The sequence below is a fragment of the Pseudochaenichthys georgianus genome, chromosome 3, assembly GCF_902827115.2.
Source record: "Pseudochaenichthys georgianus chromosome 3, fPseGeo1.2, whole genome shotgun sequence".
Classification (NCBI taxonomy): domain Eukaryota; kingdom Metazoa; phylum Chordata; class Actinopteri; order Perciformes; family Channichthyidae; genus Pseudochaenichthys; species Pseudochaenichthys georgianus.
Genome location: NC_047505.1, coordinates 2,546,838 through 2,568,159, shown reverse-complemented (window position 1 = coordinate 2,568,159; position 21,322 = coordinate 2,546,838). Strand labels below are relative to the sequence as shown.

Sequence of the window (21,322 nt, the reverse complement as noted above, 5' to 3'; positions counted from 1 at the left end):
TTTGTTTGTATTAAATGGAAATGAAAAGACAATGTTATAGTCTTATATTGAACATAACTCACGGTAGCATTTAGGCCTAGGTGTGAAACTGGTTTTGGAGGGGGGCTTGTCTCCCTACTTCCGGCAAACTATTCTCAAAATATGAATTATAATGAGATGCAATAGTCATGGTTTAAGATAGAGGAATGGGGGGGTCAATATTGACCATTCATGACTTTGTTCTATGTTGTTACCATCAAGAGAAAACTGTTAAAAACTTTAAACAAAATAAAGTTTGAAATGTTTTTATGGTAGACCAGTCATTGCATGCCATAGGGGGGCGCCAGTGTTTTCTTATGAATGTGTCATTCTCTTGACCTAGCTGATACTGTCTCATAGTTGCTGTGTCGTTTTCGGTTTAGCATTTATTTAGGCTGATCGAGCCAATTACTTATTGGCCCAGTGTAACTTTACTAGATTAGATATTTAAAACTTGTTTAATTACATACATCTATTCAATCTACGATCTGTTTGACAGATCGTACGACAAGGGCACATATTTGTCAAAGCAAAGTTCAAGAGCTGCTCCCCAAAGTATCATATCATGCTATAAATAATAACATGGGACATAATTGGAAAAGCACACTTGCTCTGTCAAACATTTACGCTGTGCATGTGTGTGTTGCTTTGTTATGGAACAATTGTAAAGTTCAAGCTTGTCCAGTGTGAGAAAGCTCTCTGTTTTCCAATATTGGAAGACCCCAGTGTTTTTGCACTGTTGGTCTGACAAAACAACACATTTGAACTGATCTTCCTGTTGACTTTAGGAAGTTGACATGAAGACATATTCTAAATGTGTGATTATTATTATAGAATAATAACACATTTTTTATTTTACAAAAACAACATGTTTAAAATTCAGAATTTGATTTGTATTATTGATAGTTGTGATACAGGCGTTCATAAATGACCATAGCTCCCATTATTACACATTTGTAGAATATATCCTTACAAATGTGTAATAATGATTCATTACCAAAATGTTTTTTTGCACACGCTTGACCAAAGGGCAGGTCCCCTGGACCTCGAGTGAAGATCCGTGGCGCGTTGTTCCACAGCTGGAGGTGAAGTGATAGGAGCCGGAGGCATCACATTCCACAGCTCTTCTCCCGGTGCTGTAGTCATTTCAACGGGGAGGTTACCACTTAGCCAGCCAATGAGCACACGCCTGTGTGTTGGAGACAGAACCCGATTGTCTCACAGCAGAATATTGTTTTTAGATCGGCCGCCTATTGGTCGGACGCGTTGATCAAAGGCTCGAGACCCGCCCGTTTTCTCTCCTAAGTGAGGACGACGTTTTCCATTCACCAGACCAGAGAGAAAAAACGGCAGAAAGAGAACATCTACCACACCGGGGTTTGGTCGGGAAAAGGAAAGCCTCAGCTGCTATACCGGGATAAAAATACTGTACCAGGCGAGGATAACAGCGGTGTTCACCGGGCTCCCTTCACGGTACGTTCTGCCCTGCTTTTTCTGTTATAGCGGCTGATAGTTTGACTGCTTTGAGACACACTGGTGTCAAATGACGCCAATCATTTCCATCGGCTTTTGGAGTATCAGTCACCAGATAATAGACATACAGAGCATTGAAGGTTTAATGACTTTGCTGCTTTGTCCGTGATGTCTCCTGGTCCTCACATACAAACTACAGAGACACTAGTTTGGACTGTTGAAGTCTCCGTGAAGTTCACACAGCTTGTTCCTATGCTCATGGAGTTTTTCAAATGTCTGACTTGTTTTAGTAGATGTACAACTGTTCCAGAGAGTAGCCTGTAGCCCGTATAGTGAAACTCAGTCCCAGCTCCGACTGGGCAGAAGGACTTCTCCACAAATCACGTGTGTCTGTACATGTGTGTGTGTGTGTGTGTGTGTGTGTGTGTGTGTGTGTGTGTGTGTGTGTGTGTGTGTGTGTGTGTATATATTTCTCAGCTGCCTTATTCTGCAGAGAAATATATGAAGTGTTCCGAGAAAGTTGTTTTTTTCCCACATTAATGTCAGAATCAGATTCATGTTTATTAGCAAACGAGGGATTTCCTTGGTGTAAATGGTGCCGGCACACAGTTAAAGATCAACTGTCAGAAAGCACCATCAAATAAAACAATGATACAAAAACGATTAAAATGGAATATAGATTAAATATAGATATACCCGTACAAATTAAATATAATAAAATAAGGCTATCTCAGGTCCAAACGCTATGGCATATTTGATCACCTGTAGATTATACATTTAAATTCCATAATGGCTAAAATAAACTGTTGGTCTGGTGGTTAATGAGTGCTCTGCAAGCTAGTGTGTTTGTATTCCATTAAGGATGAGTACTTGTCATTTAGGGGACTTTTATCCAAAGTGACCGTTTTTGATAAAGATGAAAAATAGATTCTGATTTAACAGTTTTATACTGAAAGGGGGATTTACTCTAAGAAGGGATAGCTGACTGGGTATACCAGTTCCATGTATATCATGTAAATACTATAAAGCTTGTGTTCTCATTACGTGTTTCAGTATTTTGAGCTTGTGAAAAGTAAGGCATGATTGTGGACTACAGACATGCAAAGTTTCAAGCCAATCAATTCGTCAGGGGAAACAGAGGATGAATTCAATTCTATCAAACTCCATTCAGTGATTTTGTATTGGATTAAACGTCCGGCATCACCAGGCGCTGTATTGAACATTTCCAAACTATCCCTGGCCCTAAACAAAGGGGATTGGAAACCCCCTTAACAGGGTCGAGCAGTGATTCAATGATTCACCACAGTAAGTCAGGAGTGATCCAACAGGGCGATGTCAGTGTCCTTCTCACATTAGAGCTGAAACCATATGTTGAAAATCAAATCATCATTTCAGGATGTAATTATATACTCACGGGGTTTGTCGAGCAAAGCGCATGGTGTAGTATCAAACGATAGCTGAGGATTCTGGGTAGTGTAATGTCTTCGGCCATCCTAAACTCTGATACAACTATTTGTTTCTCAGAGTTGAAGGGGAAAAACACAAAAGCATTGCACACAATTTAAACCAATCAATGTTGTGTAATTAACAAAGGTAATCTGGTGGTTTTGAGTCGATGAGTCGTGCAGATATCACTGTAAAACCAATCGACAGTAAGGAGAATACTTACTTCCGGGTGTAAAACCCTCCGTTATCCAATGGGAATGGACGCTCACATTGCCTTTAAGGGCCGCCGACATGGACCGATGCGGTGCTTCCCTGAGTGTCAAATACCGCCGCCGATGGGAATACATTGCAATCAGTTGAAAGCTCTTTGCGTCCCTTTATGAAGCCGAAGGAGCCTCGGCGCGTCCCAACTGGACGCCACGGGACCCTGACCAAGCGTCGCTATTGGACGATCAGGGAGTGAGACTGCTGTGCAACGCCTTGCGTCTCTGTGCCCGGCGCGGCGCAGACGGACCCAGTGGAATCCAGGCGGCAGGCCTTGTAATGTTTGGGCTGAAAGAGACTACACTAAAGCCCCTAAATAATTACAAAGATGTACCCCCACCTCCCACTTCAGACCACTTCATCCCAAGGACTCCCACATTAACAGATGTTATGTTTGTGTGCTGCGTTCCAGCAGCAGCAGAAAAACATTTGGTTTTGATTTCTTTGGCAAAATATTGTGTGTGGTCTGAAGCCCGCTGAGTTAGCACAGCTGAACACTGTTGATCTCTAGTTGTTGTTGTCAACAAAACTGCTGCTAGTTTTCATTTAAAGCGGCTTCCCTCGCTCCAGCACTTCGCTCTCTGCCGTGGACGATATGGACACATTTGCAGAGAAAGAGACACTCAAGGTTTGACCATCCAAATGCCCTGTCCCCACTGAAGAGACACTGAATCATATCCAAACCACATGAAGGAAGGGAACATAATCTGAGCATCCGGAGGAACAAAACACCCATATGTTAAGTCGAGACCACCTTATCCGAGACCAAGACCAAGACTTTAAGAGGTCGAGACCAAGTCAAGACCAAGACCAAGACTACTGTGAATCCAACACTACACGATACACTTACAATACCATGTGGAAGACACCATAGTCAATTTGATCTGAAAGGACACATATACGTAAGATTAAGATATCAATTCAACTTCATCATATTTGTTCCAAAAGTTATTATTTTCATATAAAAACAGTAACATAGTAAGAACATAATATAAAACAGAATATAAATGTTACGGTATATAGGTCTAAGCAACAAACAAAACACTAACCAACCAGGAAGCACCTTTTTAGACAAACGCAGGATGAAGGAAAACCCTTTCACACACACACACACACACACACACACACACACACACACACACACACACACACACACACACACACACACACACACACACACACACACACACACACACACACACACACACACACACACACACACACACACACACACACACACACACACACACACACACACACACACACACACACACACACACACACACACACACACACACATTCTCTCTCATACACACACTCAGGAGTTTGTGTTCAGTAAAGGCCCTGTAAGCCACACACACACACACACACACACACACACACACACACACACACACACACACACACACACACACACACACACACACACACACACACACACACACACACACACACACACACACACACACACACACACACACACACATGTTGCGACATCTTCACTGCAAGATTGTTTGAGTGTAGCAGCCGGTATAGACCAGTGTCATGTTTACAAACATTGTGGCGCATGAGGGCAGAGATTCGTAGTCACGTTATTGGTTGAATTTTTTGAACATTGCGTTTGACATCCAATCACATCCCCGGCAACAGCCGTGGTCTTGACATAACATCTCAAGACCTATAGGTCCTAGACCGAGACAAGACCAAGACCAAATGCAGTCGTTTCTGAGACAAGACCAAGACCGTTAAAAAGTGGTCTCGAGACCGGTCTCGAGCACGACAACACCAGTTCACTGTATGCAGGCAGGTGGAATAGACTTCAGGGGGTTTCTAGTTTATAGGTTGAGGGCGCTAACGTCACTTCTAGGGATGGGTATCGTTTGAAATGTATCGATTCCGATTCCGGTTCTGCTTATCGATTCCGGTTCTTATCGATTCCCCGTTTCGATTCCAAAATTGTAAAAGAAAGAGGTCAAACGTTTAGATAACAAAAATATCTTTATTCTTTTAAGCTTTAACTTTTAAGCTTTTATGAACCATCCAGATCTCTCAGGTCTTCAGGGACTGGTCAGCTTTCTGTCCCCAGAGTCAGAACTAAACATGGAGAAGCAGCGTTCAGTTATTATGCTCCAAATATCTGGAACAAACTCCCAGAAACCTGCAGGTCCGCTGCAACTCTGACTACTTTTAAATCCAGGCTGAAGACTTTTCTTTTTGTCGCTGCCTTTAATTGAACTATTCATATTTTAGACTGCGCTGTAACTTTTATCCATGTATTTTATCTTTTAATGTTTATTTTATTATCTTTTCTTTTTAATGACTGATTTTAAATGCCATTTTCTTAATGGCTTTCGTTTTTTGTAAAGCACTTTGAATTGCCTTGTGTTGAAAGGTGCTATATAAATAAACTTGCCTTGCCTTGCCTTAACTGAAATTGTTACAAATAAAAAAAATACATGCACAATAGCTGTGCTTTATTTTAACCGAGCTATGCCTGTGGCAAGCTATTAACAGGCCTTGTCTTTTTCTTTTTTAGTGTAGTGGAGCTTCACTTCAGAGCGTTTACCGCGACCCATCTTTGGTGTTATGAAGTGACTGAGCTCGTGAACTGTCTACTGGAGGGCGGGGGAGCCTCGCTGTGGGGCAACTGTGGACCTCTGTCGCCTGTCAGCGCAATTTACATGATGCCGTTTAAAAAATGAAGGGCGGTGCCGGCCGTCAGCGTACCGACTACCGAGCCGGCCGTCAACGGCCCGCTGACGACCGGCCGTTCTGTGATTCTCCAGGTCCGCCCTGTATTCCACCGGGTCACCGCAGCGCCGCGGTGCAGACGGACGCACGGCGCAGACGGACCCGCTGGAATACAGGGTCTACCGCACTTAGGAACCGTTAAGCAGAACCGAAATTGTGTATTTTGCATGGGTACCCGGTACCCGGCATTTTCTTATCGGTTCTCATCTGGAACCGAGTTTCGGTTCCCTAACCTAGTCACTTGATGAATGAATACATCAGAGCAAAGCAATAGTTTCTTCATGTCTTAAAGCTGTTGACTCATATTGCACCTCAAACAACAAATACATCCAGAGTTACGGTTTCTTTACTTCCTCTACAGAAAAGAGGACAGTAAAAGAAACGATCTGATTCAGAAATCAGTTTCAGTGTAATGCTGCCTTCACACCGGACGCTATGCGATGTTTGGGGGCGGCGCGATTACATGTAAAGTCAATGCAGAGACGCGGACAGATGCAAATTCGCTCCGACGGCGAGCATGAAGCGGTGGACGCTGCGCGAATCACGCGATTGAGGCGATTGAACGGTGCCGCGTCAAACGCGAGCGTCAAATTCACGTGACGCTTTCTCGCGAAAGCCAATCAGCGGTGAGGATCTCAGCCTGCCGTTACTGACGTTCAACCAGAAAACATCAGCCGTTAGCTGTTAGCACACAGAGATCACAGCTCCTCATATCTGTTCAGAAACTAGACAAAAGTTAAACAAGTACAAACCACAGACTGTCTGTGCCATGAGCATATACAACGTTAGCTTAGCCTGGTCGACCCAATCTCCATTCAGAAAACAAGCATTTTAAAGGGTTTTTCACCTGCCGTCTTGTCTGCAGACTTGTCAAGCATTAATTCATGGTTTTTACTAATGGTTTTTTACTTTATGGTTTTTATCAGTATGTTGTTACTTCGGCGTCATTTAGAAACGTGTATTACAATTTAATCACGGTAAAATATGTTCATTTTGTTGTGGTTGTAGCTCCCGAGCCAGCGCGTCTTGTTTGAATGATGCAAGTAAACACAGCTGGCAGCCGCGGTGAAACTCGAGCGATTAGAGCGAAGCGAATATTCGCATCGTGTCCGGTGTGAACGCACCATTACAGCCCCTACACACGGCGGCGTGCATTGCCGCTTCAACGCTTCTGCCCATTCACTTTGAATGGGGTGACATCACGATTCGCCAAACTGCATTGTGGGAGCAAAGCAAAAGTAGAGCAATGTTTTACTTTTGACGCCTCGATGGAGGCGTCAGCCAATCGAATCATATGCCAGTACATGCTCTAGCCAATCAAACCGCATGCTTGTGTGTCTGGGGCGGGAGATTCATGTGATTGGTTGTTGGTTGAGTTTCGCCCCCCCCCGCCGGCAAGCGACAACGCACGGCGCCGTGTGTAGGGGCCGTTAGACTAGAGCGAAGCGAATATTCGCATCGCGTCCGGTGTGAACGCAGCATAAGCCTGCTGCCTGCCACTCGTCCAGCAGACCGACCGGACATCTTTCCCCTAGCTTTGACACGAGTTTCATATTGTTCATATTTCATATTTTTCGAGACATTATACCGTTTTTGAAGAACAGAAATATTGTTTTCTGGCATCACTTTCAAATGTTACAGGGAAAATCTGCATTTTGGTATGAAGGCAGCGCCTCTGTTACCTGGTCAAGACAAAACCTTGGACTTTAATGTAGATTAATTAAGGGATAATCTGCAGCTACCGTTATTAAAACAGGATTGAATTGAAAAGGATTTTATTGGCTTAAAAATGATTGTATTGCTTCCATTCAAGAAACGGCGTACCAACGGCTGGTACTGCCACAACAACAACGTAACTTGAAGTGAACGGCAGCAATAATCGATGCAACTGTCCAAGTCTGATCACAGTTCCACTAACAAGTGCTTAAACACTGCCGAGCCCATACCGTGGTCCTGTTAGTGTTTACTTCCTGTCTATTTGTCTTCTGATGATTTATCTGACGTCCAGCTTAGCAACAGTGATGTTATGCTTAGCAGCAGCGTGTTATCGAGTATTCACAACCTCTGAATGTCCAAATTGACCAATCAAAATCGATTATTCTACTAAGCCGTGTAATAAATCTGGATATTTAGGTTCTCAGTGCTGTCCCTGCAAGTGTCTTCCTGCACGTCACTAAAGTGTCCTGAGGTTCAGACAGCAGACAGACCATCTGTTCAGCTGCTTCGTCTGCACTCCCTCTTCATCTCCGCCTGCATCATCATCCTCACACACTCCATTCCACTCAACTCAGTGTGACTTATCGGCCCTGTGTGTTGAAGAGAGAATCCCTCTGTCTCCACCCAAATACACACACACACACACATACACATACACACACCACACTCAGTCATGCATACTGGTGGTTGTCATGGAAACAAAGAGTTTCTGAAGGCAAAAGACAGAACAGCAGCCATGTGCTCCTGGTTCAGATACCAAATATGTGTGTGTTTAGGGTAGAGATTCTCTCTTCAACACACATGTTAAAGGCCCTGTCACACTGTCCCGAAATTGACACCCGATGGACACACGATAAAGGAAATTTCAAATTCGGCTGTGATCGTAGCATCGGGCCATTCGTGAGGGCATCTAAGCCATCGTATGACCGCCGGCGGAGTTTCTCAGGCTCCGGCAGCAACTTCGTGAGCGGCAACTTCGTAAGGCACTCGTGAGGGCATCTTGTCAAATCGTGTCATCTTCGTGTTATCATCGGTGCATTCGCCCTCACTCTGATCGGGGCGAATGCCCGATGGCACCGATGATAACAAGATGCCCTCACGATGGCCTTACGAAGGGCAACATTGACACACGAATTCAACACGAAAATGAACCTTCGCAAGGTCCTTCGGCAATTTTTTGGCATGCCAAAGATTTTGCCTCCGCTCACGAAGTTGCTGCCGGAGCCTGAGAAACTCCGCCGGCGGTCATACGAAGGCTTAAGATGCCCTCACGAACGGCCCGATGTTGCTACGATCACAGCCGAATTTGAACATTTCCTTTATCGTGTGTCCATCGGGTTGTTTTATTGCACAACAAAATCATGTAAATATATTATGTAAATAACCCAATTTGTGTTCTGTGAAACTAAAAAGGATATAATATATTATTTTGAAGGCGAGTTGACAGGAAGTTGTTGTTGCTATGGAAACAACAAAATGACGGAGAAAACGTAATATCTTCTACATATAAAGACGGAGAAAGTAAAGAACAAAGTCTGAAGATATCAGTACAGTATCATAGTACTGTAACATAATTGTTTTTGGTACTTTCATTGCAGTTGTATTTCTTAAATGTAATGTAAATGTTGCCTTCGTGTGTGGTTCGGGGCCATCTTCGTGCGAAATTCACAATTCCATATTCGTGTGTCCATCGGGTGTCAATTTCGGGACAGTGTGACAGGGCCTTTAAGGGCGATGGATTATTGATCATCTCATAAAATCAGTGTGTGTGAGCTAATGAGCCACTTCATACAACGACAGCTGTGTGAAAGGATTTGGTCTGGTGTGTTCTCTCCAAAAGGTCTGTGTCCCCTGTGCGTCCAGCAGACCTTTTGTTCGTCAGTCTTCCTGTGTGGAATATCAACATCCTCTCATTCGTCTCTGAAGCTCAGGCCAACCCAGAGCAGCCGAGCGACCCAGCCTCCACACCATTCTGTCCCAGCCCTTATCTCCGTCTGCCCGACTGTTTCTGTTTGTCTGCGCGGGGAGGAAGTGCACTTCACTTACAATAAGACCAAATACAGTGATGCAGTGATGACGTACTTGTGTAGGCCAACCCAGAAGTTAGCTTGGCAAGGAGTCCCTTGATCAAAAGAAATGGGATTATTGGACTTTGGAACATCAGTGGGGTTTTTACTGACAGTATGTCAACATCTCCTCAGCTTGTGTTGTGGTCTTATTTCACGCATCGAACCAAAAACATGTTCAAACAACCGTTGCATTTGAAACAAGCTAACTGAAAGTGGTCAAATGCCAACTTTTGTATTACTTTTTAAAAACTTTATTAATCAAGAGTCCTTTACAAACCGTTAAGGCAATCATTTCCAGTCAGTAAGATGAAATGGTGCACATACAGCATAGAAAAAAATTCAATGAACAGTTTCGTCTTTAAAAGAGTGATTTTGCAAAGATTTGAAGTTTGTTCTTCCATCCAGTGATGGGGGGGCTTAGTCTTTAGCAGCTCTGTAATGGACTGAGAGGACTGTGTCTCTGGCCTGATGCAGTGAGCAGCTGTGTACCTTCAGTAACCCCGGCTGCTTACACACATTCCTCCCACTGTTTGCCCTCCTCGCAGCATCTCCCTTCTACCTGGCTCCTTTCCTTTGTTTTCTTAAACTCGGTTCACACGCTCTGCCCCCTCTGTCTGCCTCTCCCCTCCCCTCCTGCTTCACTCTAAGCTTTTCTCTCCTGCTCAGTGACTGACAGGCCTCACAAAGTTCACAAAGGTCAAGTTTGTGTCCTCATGGGGTATGTAGACAAACTAAAGCTAACTAATGCCTGATCTCGATCACTTTAAGCTAGCATAAACACAAAGATTTGGATATTTCACATGGAAAGTGAGATGAAAGAGAAAGATTACAATTTGATTGAAATGTATCTGCATTAGAGAGTTACATTATATAGTCAAAAGTATTGGACCACCTACACCTTACACCTACAGGAGCTTTTATGACATCCCAGTCCAAACTCATAGGCATTAATATGAAGTTGGTCCCCCTTTGCAGCGACAACAGCTTCCACTCTTCTGGGAAGGCTTTCTACAAGATGTTGGAGTCAGACATGTGAGGTCAGACACTAATGTTAGACGAGAGGCTGGCTCTCCGTTCTAGTTCATCCCAAAGGTGTTCAATGGGGTGGGGGTCAGCGCTCTGTGGGGGACAGTCAAGTTCTTCCACACCAAACTCATCCAACCAGGCCTTTATGGACCTTGCTTTGGGGGGCTCGGTCATGCTGGAACAGAAAAGGGCCTTCTCCAAACTGTTTCTACAAAGTTGGAAGCATAGAATTGTCCAAAATGACTTGGTAGGATGAAGCATTAAGAATCTGCTTCACTGGAACTAATGGCGTATTTCGGGTACTTTTCACAGTTTTTCTGGCCCCATAAAATCGAGGTTCTTAGCAGGCCAACAACCAGGCTGAGTCGGGCTGAGTATGCTAAACTAGAGAGAGAATCGCTGGCAAGGGGGCTACAACAGGGCTGCTCGATTATGGCCAAAATCATAATCTCGATTATTTGGGTCAATAATAATTATTAAAAGGATTATCCATTTACTTTGAAAACATCAATTTATTGAATTTTTTTTTAAAGTATGTTTTTAACAGTTGATTACCCTGAACTTCAATTCAACTGGAAAACCAATACAAATAAAAAAATTCAATAAAAAATGTTATAAAATAAATAATCGTTTTATTTCAATTATGTTGTTTTCATAATCGTTGCAAGCCAAAATCGTAATTGCGATTTAAAATACGATTTATTGAGCAGCCCTAGCTACAACTACAACAAAATGAACATATTTGACCGTGATTTAATTGTAATACACGTTTCAACATGATGCCGAAGTAACAACATACTGATACCGGTTAGTAAAAACCATGAATTAATGCTTTGAGTCGGCAGACAGACGGCAGAGAAAAACCCTTTAAAATGCGTGTTTTCTAAATGGAGCTTGGCTAAGCTAACGTTATATATGCTCCGACCGTCCACACTCACAACAACGGCCTACAGACATAAATAAAGCAGCGACTGTATTCTCCATGACACAGGCAGTCTGTGGTTTGTACTAGTTTAACTTGTGTCTAGTTTCTGAACAGATATGAGGAGCTGTGAGCTCTGAGGGCTAACAGCTAACGGCTGTGTTGTTTTTCTGGGGCTCTCATTGAAGATGACGTCACGGCTCGGCCTACACTGCGTTACTATAGTTACTGCCCCAGCTACTAAACTGTAATGGAAACGCAGCATAACGTAAGCCTGGCCTACTAAGGCCTAACAAGGCCTAACTATACCGTACTAAGCCGAGCGAGCCCCTGCAATGGAAATGCGCCATAAGGGGCCCAGGCAACCCCAGAAAAACAGCCATAGCATTATCCCTCCTCCACCAAACTTTACAGTCGGCACAATGCAGTCAGGCAGGTAACGTTCTCCTGGCATTCACCAAACCCAGACCTGTCCATCAGACTGCCAGATAGAGAAGCGTGATTGGTCCCTCCACAGAACACGTTTCCACTGCTCCAGAGTCCAGTGGCGGCGTGCTTCACACCCCTCCATGGCATTGTGCTTGATGTAAGGCTTGATGCAGCTGCTCGGCCATGAAACCCATGAAGCTCCCACAGTTTTGGTCTGATATTAATGCCAGAGCTGGAACTCTGCAGTTATTGGCCACTTTTACCCACGATGTGCCTCAGCACTCTGCGACCCCGCTCTGTAACTTTACGTGGTCTGCCACTGGTTCCTAAACTTTTCCACTTACAGTTGATCGTGGCATCCTATCACAGAACCGCGTTCGAATTCGGTGCGCCCTTTAGAACGACCCATTCTTTCATAAATGTGTGTAAAGGCAGACTGCATGTCTAGGTGCTTGATTTGATACAACTGTGGCAATGGAACTGAAATTCAATGATTAAGAATTGTCTGCATGTCGTTGAGACTGATAAAAAGACCCAGAACCTCAAGTTGTTCCTGTAATCATGGCCGGCAGTGTGTGATCTGCCTCTATCGAGACACTTCAATAAAAGATCAGCCAAATGAGATGTAATGTAATCCTCTGTGGTAAACAAGAGATTCATCGAGGTGCTTTGGCATGATTCTTACAGATATGACTAATCAATGAGTGTAAAAAGTGCTAGGGTAGTCGACTAGCTCAGGGGTCGGCAACCCACGGCTCTTTAAGCCCTCTACTCTGGCTCCCTGAGTTTAAACAACAAATAAGACGGAAATAAAATAAAAGTATTTGTAGGACTATTTATATTTTGTTGCATGGTTGAAATTTTTTCGTATCTTGTATTTTGAGGTGATACTGTGACACATAAATAAAAAACAAAACGGTTTTAATTAGGCCAACTAAAATATGCATCACATCCTGCTACGGTCCCGCACGAGCGCCTTTTCCTGGAGGCGAATAACCTGACCCCCGGCTCGATGAGCGAACTCTGGATAAATCAAAGAAAAGAAAAGTATCGGAGGAACACAGGATTTAGTTCTGCGTGGACAGAGTTATCTGCTTTCACAGCAAACGATGCTGGTTTACCGGGATGTCTGATATGTAGAGAGACGTTGTCAACGGTGCTGCAGCCTTTACGTATCGAGGAACAACAAGGGAGAGGAAGACAGCTGACGATCTTCAATCATAAATCAATCAGTTAACTCTTTTTAGGGTGCAGCTATAGGTTTAAAGTAGGCCTGTTTTTTTTTTAATTCTCCTTATAAGAGTTCTTTTTTTTATTATTAGAAGTTAACAGTTTTATAATGTAATAAATAATAAATGCAAAAAAACTGTATTTTTTGTCTATGATGTAACCATAAATACAACTTTATAAACTATCAAGCTATGAAATATGTTTTGCGGCTGCAGACAAAAGGGGGCAAAAAGGTGGCAGACCCCTGCCCTAGCCGGTTGTCTTGTGGTGACTGGTGGTCGAATATAAGTCACACACTCCGCAGTGTAACTGCTGTTAATAACCCTGAGGTTTGACAGCTGGCACAAAGGGTTATCACACTGGAAACAGAAGCATCCATGAGAGCTACAGTGTGAGTGGAGGCAGTGTTTTATTCTTGGAGGGAATGTGTTCCCTTCTGTTGCGGGTTTTCCCTTTCTAGCTCCGAGCTAGAGCTCTGTTCACACCGCCCAGAGCCCGACTGGTGCTGCTGCTGCTGCGTCATGACGTCACCGTTTACATCGCTGATTTGCTCCCCAACGGCAGCTCACAACAACGACAACGGGGCACTGCGTCGGGTCGATGATCGTGTTGCTTTTAATCACACGAAGCCAGAATAAATTGAATAACGACTTCTCCAACCTTATACTTTTCTCCAGAGTGCCGTGGTTCATTGTTTATTCATGTGTTTCTGCAGCATTTACCGACCGCTGCAGTGCTGCTCTTCCACAGAGTGTATTCTCCCGTTAGCTCCCGTTAGCTCCCGTTAGCTCACACTGCAGCGGCCGCTCCAAGTATTCACTGTCCGACTCACACAAGCAGCTGATGCATCTCCCCAGTCCCCCTTAGCCTAAGTGAATGTGTGTCAGTCTGAATTGACACTGTTTGGTATCACAACGCTGTTATGAAAGTTTCTCTGGTATCAAACGGGTGATGTTGGCATAGCAACCGAAGCTAAACTGACTACTTGCATCCGATAGCTGCAATAATACAAAACAACACGTCTGCCTCTCTCCACGATGATCGATAACAGTGAACGGATGGTCAAAGTAAGGCACAGATAAACAGAATCACACGAAGCCTGGTTAGTGCTGCCTGACTTTATAAAGTGTGTTTATAGGCACTACTGCTTGCAGGCAGGCATGACAGTCGACCCATGGGAGGTGGGTTTAGTTTCCTGCACGCCTCGACGTGAGAGAGACGTAAGCGACGCCACCTCTTAGCTCCAAAGCTCTTGCCTCTGGACCGACAATTTTTTGGAGCTGGAAATGAAGCGGATTCCGGAGCTAAGAGCCGGCGCAGCTCCGGTGTGAACTGGAAAACCCGGGACTTTTCAGGCTCCAGCTCCGAGCTGATTACGCGTTGGTGTGAAAGGGGCATGAGTGGAGGAGTGTGTGTGTGTGTGTGTGTGTGTGTGTGTGTGTGTGTGTGTGTGTGTGGGTGTGTGTGTGTGTGTGTGTGTGTGTGTGTGTGTGTGTGTGTGTGTGTGTGTGTGTGTGTGTGTGTGTGTGTGTGTGTGTGTGTGTGTGTGTGTGTGTGTGTGTGTGTGTGTGTGTGGGTGTGTGTGTGTGTCTGTGTTTAGCTGTGTTTGTTTAGGACTCTGTAATTATGGCTGACAGCTGAGTTTGAGTTGGAGCTAACAGAGGAATGCCTTTGGTGTTCTCCTGTCACTGAAACTTTGCAAATACCTGTGTGTGTGTGTGTGTGTGTGTGTGTGTGTGTGTGTGTGTGTGTGTGTGTGTGTGTGTGTGTTTGTGTTTGTACTTTGAGTATGCATATTAGATTGATTGCTTGCATGGTTGACCTTTATAAATTGCTGATATGCCCAAGCAAGCCTTCACCTCTGAGATTTTGAACACACACACACACACACACACACACACACACACACACACACACACACACACACACACACACACACACACACACACACACACACACACACACACACACACACACACACACACACACACACACACACAGCACACACACACACACACACACACACACACACACACACACACACACACACACACACACACACACATTCTCTTTCCAGGCTCCTTAACAAGGAAGATGCCATAGGTTGCCGTGTAGCAAGCACACAGCCTTCCTGTCTGTGGGAGGAACATGGTGACATCATCATGCTGCTGCGGTCTCCTCTGTGTGATGTGTGTTCCAGATGTAGGATAGCAGCAGATGCTACAGGCTGAGGCACTGACGGGGAGAGGGGGGGGGGACAGATATTTATTTGGGATGCTGTGGGGTAGCTTGACGCTTCATAGAGGGTGCTCAAACATTTAGGGTTTCCCATTAATGTACCGGGCGCTACAGAGGAATGTTCTACTGCAACACTCCCCACACAGATACAGTGTGACAGTTACAATGAAGGCTCGAGGCATATAGGTGTAAGCAGGGCTCAAGTGCTATTTCTATAGGTGGTGTGTGGACCTCACATAGGGGGGTCCGGGGGCAAGCTCCACCGGGAAGATTTATTTTTTAAAATTAAATGCATCAATGTGGTGCACTTTGAGAGCAACATGAAGAGCATATGGATACCTCTCTCAACACCCAGATGAAACACAGATTTACTTTTTCTTTATGGATATTTACAAATCACCCTTTTAAACTTTATTCTTGTTTTACTGTCATATAGTATTTCATACCTGTTTTTCATTTATTCTCTTATTTTTGTATAACTATAATGATCATATAAAGTCCCATTGACTTGCATAGAGCTCCCTGAACGCTGGCAACAGACGAGATGGGATGGCGGAGAAATGCTCTCCGCAGACCTGTGCTCACAGCGTCATAAACCTTTTTCTTTCTCAATATCAAGCCACACTTATGGCTGTGAGTGTGTGTGTGCTCAGGATGAGTTTCGCTTGTTCTCGCTGTATCGCCGACCCGCAAACCTGTCCGCTCCTCGCAGCAGCGGCGAGCCTCGCAACGACCAATCAGAGCACACTGGGCTCACAGCGAGGGGGGGGCAGGAGCTCCACCAAGCCGTGTAGGACAGAGAGTGAATACACATGCTATACAGAGATGCTGTGAGAAACCAGTGTGAGTTTGGAACATTGAACAATGTGAATCTATTCTAGTCGACCTCAACAGTGGAACTATGATCAGTAGAGATGGCCGTGACATGGGAGCTTTAAAATCTCTTTCCTGGGATTTCATCACTTTCCCCAGCTGCCTTTGTACTGAAGAAGAAAAGGAATTGGGTCCTACATCTATTTACCTAATTGTATCCATTATTCAAAGCTCTCTTTGCTCTTCGTATGTGCGAGCTTTGAAGCTGCCGTGCCCTGCAGAAATGCACCTTTTTTTAGCTTTGCTTTTTCATTATTTGAGGCATGTTGAAAATGCTTTGCCAACCTTTCATAATGACAACGATGAAGTCAGGAGATAGAGACTGAAGATACAATATTGTATATGACCATAAATGTTTCCTCAGATCTAAACATTAGGGCTCATTAGGGTTACACATCATTATTATATTGAACAACATTATATGCTCTTGTACACGTTTTTGATTGAGTTGCAAGGTGTTGTTTCTGTAGCCTTATCAACTTGAGATATCTATCATTGATATTCATACACTCAAGTTTCTCTCTGGCTGGGACTCCCCAGGATTCACCCTGAATGACCTGGGGGTTTAGGGGGAAATGTGGCTATTATTGGCCTCCAATCCAGACGGGCGCACACACCAAACTGCGAGAAGGCCTGCCATCCATCATCACCCCCTCCATCAGCTGATACCACCTCCATCTGCCTTCCTCTCTGCCTCTCTGCCTCTCTGCCTCTCTGCCTCTCTGCCTCTCTGCCTCTCTGCCTCTCTGCCTCTCTTCCTCTCTGCCTCTCTGCCTCTCTGCCTCTCTTCCTCTCTGCCTCTCTGCCTCTCTGCCTCTCTTCCTCTCTTCCTCTCTGCCTCTCTTCCTCTCTGCCTCTCTGCCTCTCTTCCTCTCTGCCTCTCTGCCTCTCTGCCTCTCTGCCTCTCTTCCTCTCTTCCTCTCTGCCTCTCTGCCTCTCTGCCTCTCTTCCTCTCTGCCTCTCTGCCTCTCTGCCTCTCTGCCTATCTGCCTCTCTGCCTCTCTGCCTCTCTGCCTCTCTGCCTCTCTTCCTCTCTGCCTCTCTGCCTCTCTGCCTCTCTGCCTCTCTTCCTCTCTGCCTCTCTGCCTCTCTGCCTCTCTGCCTCTCTGCCTCTCTGCCTCTCTTCCTCTCTGCCTCTCTGCCTCTCTGCCTCTCTTCCTCTCTGCCTCTCTGCCTCTCTGCCTCTCTGCCTCTCTGCCTCTCTGCCTCTCTTCCTCTCTGCCTCTCTGCCTCTCTGCCTCTCTTCCTCTCTGCCTCTCTGCCTCTCTGCCTCTCTGCCTCTCTGCCTCTCTGCCTCTCTGCCTCTCTGCCTCTCTTCCTCTCTGCCTCTCTGCCTCTCTGCCTCCCGTTGAATAAATGATGGCAATATGATACTGCACCAGCACTGTGCTGAGCTGGACACCACACACACACACACACACACACACACACACACACACACACACACACACACACACACACACACACACACACACACACACACACACACACACACACACACACACACACACACACACACACACACACACACACACACACACACACACCCTGTGGGCGTATGCTGTATGAAACCACATGGTGTGTGTGTGTGTGTGTAAGGGAGAGTCATACTTCAGGAATGTTCTGTATACTTTGTTAGAGTGGAGCCTCTCGCCGCACCTGGGGCTCATGGGAGATGCAGTTCTCCTTTTAATATGTGTACACAGACGTGTGCGAGATGAAGCAACTATTTGACCCATAACAGTATGCATAGTGATTGACGTCAATAAATCATCCAAACTTACAGTCTGACGATGTTTGACCTGTGTGCTCGTACTGGGCGAATACCAGCTCACGTGATCACTCGGGGACTCGCTGATCATCATGCTGTCGCTTATCGTGTTCCCATGCAGCCAGGGGTTGCTGTTGAGCAAGAGAGATAGCAGTCACCACACACTGAAACCAAGCCGGACATTATTGGACTAAGTACTTAACTATGTTATTGATGTACTCTGAGCTGGTTGTGTCAGTGGCACTGTGTGCTCGCTATCACACTCACTGCTCGGTGTAGTTCTTACGGCGTGTGTTAGCCAGCTACTGGAAAGGCTCCAGTGCCAGCCCATACTCTGGACTGACATGAATGTCTTTGGATTTGGATGCATTGCTTTTGAATGGTGTGCAGACATTCATGATCCCCAGAGGATAAAGCCAGTGGACTTTGTTGATACATTTTCTAGCATCACCATACGGTAAAAAAGTGTTTGCTAGTCGCCTGCAAGACTAATGGCCTTTCAGCCTCAGCTCTTCAGTTTTTAGCATAACGCTAACAGACATATGATATTGACAAGAATGTAAATGACTTTGCATTGTCGTTGTTGCTATTCAGATTTATTTTCTATTTGTTACAAAAAAAACAGCAAGGCTGTGTATGTTTGAGCTTATGATGATTCTATTCCTTTAAGAACTAGCTATACATGCATGTGTTTTGTTAGACTGTTCATAAACATTTTACAACCCTAAAACATTGCATCATCAATCTTGACAATCGTGAGGAAAAGTTGTGTTCAAGTTGCAAACAGCTCTACAAGGGGAATGTGTGCACATGTATTTGGTTGCCCATTTTGAGGTGTGTGAACACGGTCGTGGTGCGCATAAATATAATAAAGTAAATAATATATAATATGGCAAAACAAATGTATTCTCTGTTCTGTTTTCCATCAGAGGCTTAAGGCGCGTTCACACCGCAGTACTTTCCCCACTTTGGTTCCGATATAGTTCCGAAAGGTCGCGTTCACACCAAAAAGAACCAGAACAAGAATTAGTTCATGAGAGCCTCTTTTAGAAAAGTACTGCGGTGTGAAAGCACCTAAAGGTTAAAGGTAGTGGGTAAGAATGGAGAAACCAGCTCGAGTGCGCTAGAATTTGAAAATACACAGCCGAGAAAAATCTGCCCCTTCCTTCAGACTTCCTCTCAGAGCCCCTCCCCCAACACGCACGAACGCGCACATGACCAATGAGGGCACGAGATCAGTTTGTGCACGAGATGGAAGGCTGACAGGCAGGTAGGCCATCCAATCATCTGCCGCGGGCCGAGGCAGATGATTGGTCGTGCTTTTTACAGCGCCACGGCTTCCACAGATGAAATGTTTGTATATTGTCAAAGCATTGAATGTATTCATTGCTATCGGATGTTAAGAGCATCCCATGGAATATAACTAAGTGTTTCTGAAGTGAATGACCTACCCCACCTTTAAGTGCACTATATAAGTTGGCTATAGTTCAAACCCTGTTATATTTCATCACATGGGTACTACAACTCTTTCCCTTTAATAACATAATGCATCTTCTTGATGAGGCGTCTCCCACAGCAGACTGTTTCACAAGAATACACGTGGAGATATCTTCCTGTGAAACGCTGTTGTTTCAGTGGGGGGGGGGGGGGGGGGGTAGAAACATTCTCAGCCTTGCTTTGATGTTTGGAAATCTCCCACTGGCTCTGTTTCAAGAACTCTCTGCATTGGAACGGGAAGAGGTGAGCTCGGAGCCAGAGCTGAAATGATTAGGCTTGCATTAGAGCCAGAGAACCGCACTGTCAGCCATTGTTGATATAACAGCCGGAGGCTCAGTTCAGTTCATCAAAAGACCACTTTGACTCGTTTTTCTAGTTTGACACGGAACATTGCAGATCCATCTTTGAACACATGTATGTGTTCAATGGTTCATGACTTCTGACATATCGTCGTGACCCTTTATGGAAGTTACTTGTTACAGGAATTATGTTGATTGTCTTAAAATCATGCGTTTTTTCATGTTACCAGGTACAGTTCATGAATCAACCCAGCACACTGATTCCATCTTGATCCAGAGTCAGGGGGATAGGGAGATGTAGCAGTGACAGCTAAGAGCTATGTGGAAAGCCAACATGTAAAGTATTGAACGAAGTCATATATGTGAACATGTGTCAAGGTTTCAAGACTCCGAACGTTGAATTTCTCAAATTCAGAACAACAACTACCGCAGGCTAGGAGAAAAAGCTCCTTATATTCGTTAGCATAGCTAGCTAACCAGATGCTAACAATCCCCGGTACCTCGCTCTCTCGCTCTCTCGCTCGCTCGTTCACACAAAACACGCTCGTGCCACGCACACAGAGCCGGGTTTGAATGACACACAAAGACCCAGAAGTAGTTGTACTGTAATGTAGCATATTATGTCTGATCAGTCTGACGGATGAACAGATCGCCACTGGGCTTACAACTAAAGACACAGCCACGCAGAAACGGCAGCATGTGTACGGCTCCTTGTGCGCTGGGGCAGCACTACACCACGTGATGACACGTTACGCTCGTGTTGTGTTCAAGGAACCTGTCCTTGGCCAGGAAAAACAGTGTTTAATTCTGTTGCGGTCTAGATTTCTTTAATTTTTTGTTTCCTTCTGCGCTGCGTTGCGTGCATGGCTTCCTTCTGCAGGTAACGGGGAGACGCGCTCTGGCGGCGGTCTCGTTCAGGATCCGAAAATACAATTTAAATATTTTTAAATATTACTCTTCCACATCAACATGTGTCCCCTCTTCTTCATGTCTCTTCTACATCAACATGTGTCCCCTCTTCTCCATGTCTCTTCTACATCAACATGTGTCCCCTCTTCTTCATGTCTCTTCTACATCAACATGTGTCCCCTCTTCTTCATGTCTCTTCCACATCAACATGTGTCCCCTCTTCTTCATGTCTCTTCTACATCAACATGTGTCCCCTCTTCTTCATGTCTCTTCCACATCAACATGTGTCCCCTCTTCTTCATGTGTCTTCTACATCAACATGTGTCCCCTCTTCTTCATGTCTCTTCTACATCAACATGTGTCCCCTCTTCTTCATGTCTCTTCCACATCA

At 44.8% G+C, this 21,322-nt stretch overlaps 1 protein-coding gene across 1 annotated transcript in view; it reads left to right on the top strand.

The window, feature by feature from the left end:
- Window positions 1-1,158: 1,158 nt before the first annotated feature.
- The window catches only part of ccdc102a (coiled-coil domain containing 102A), a 98,283-nt gene continuing 78,119 nt past the window's right edge, over window positions 1,159-21,322 (top strand). The window contains exon 1 of the mRNA XM_034106504.2: window positions 1,159-1,491. The gene's annotated coding sequence lies outside the window, so the exon portion shown is untranslated. The remainder of the gene's footprint in view (window positions 1,492-21,322) is intronic.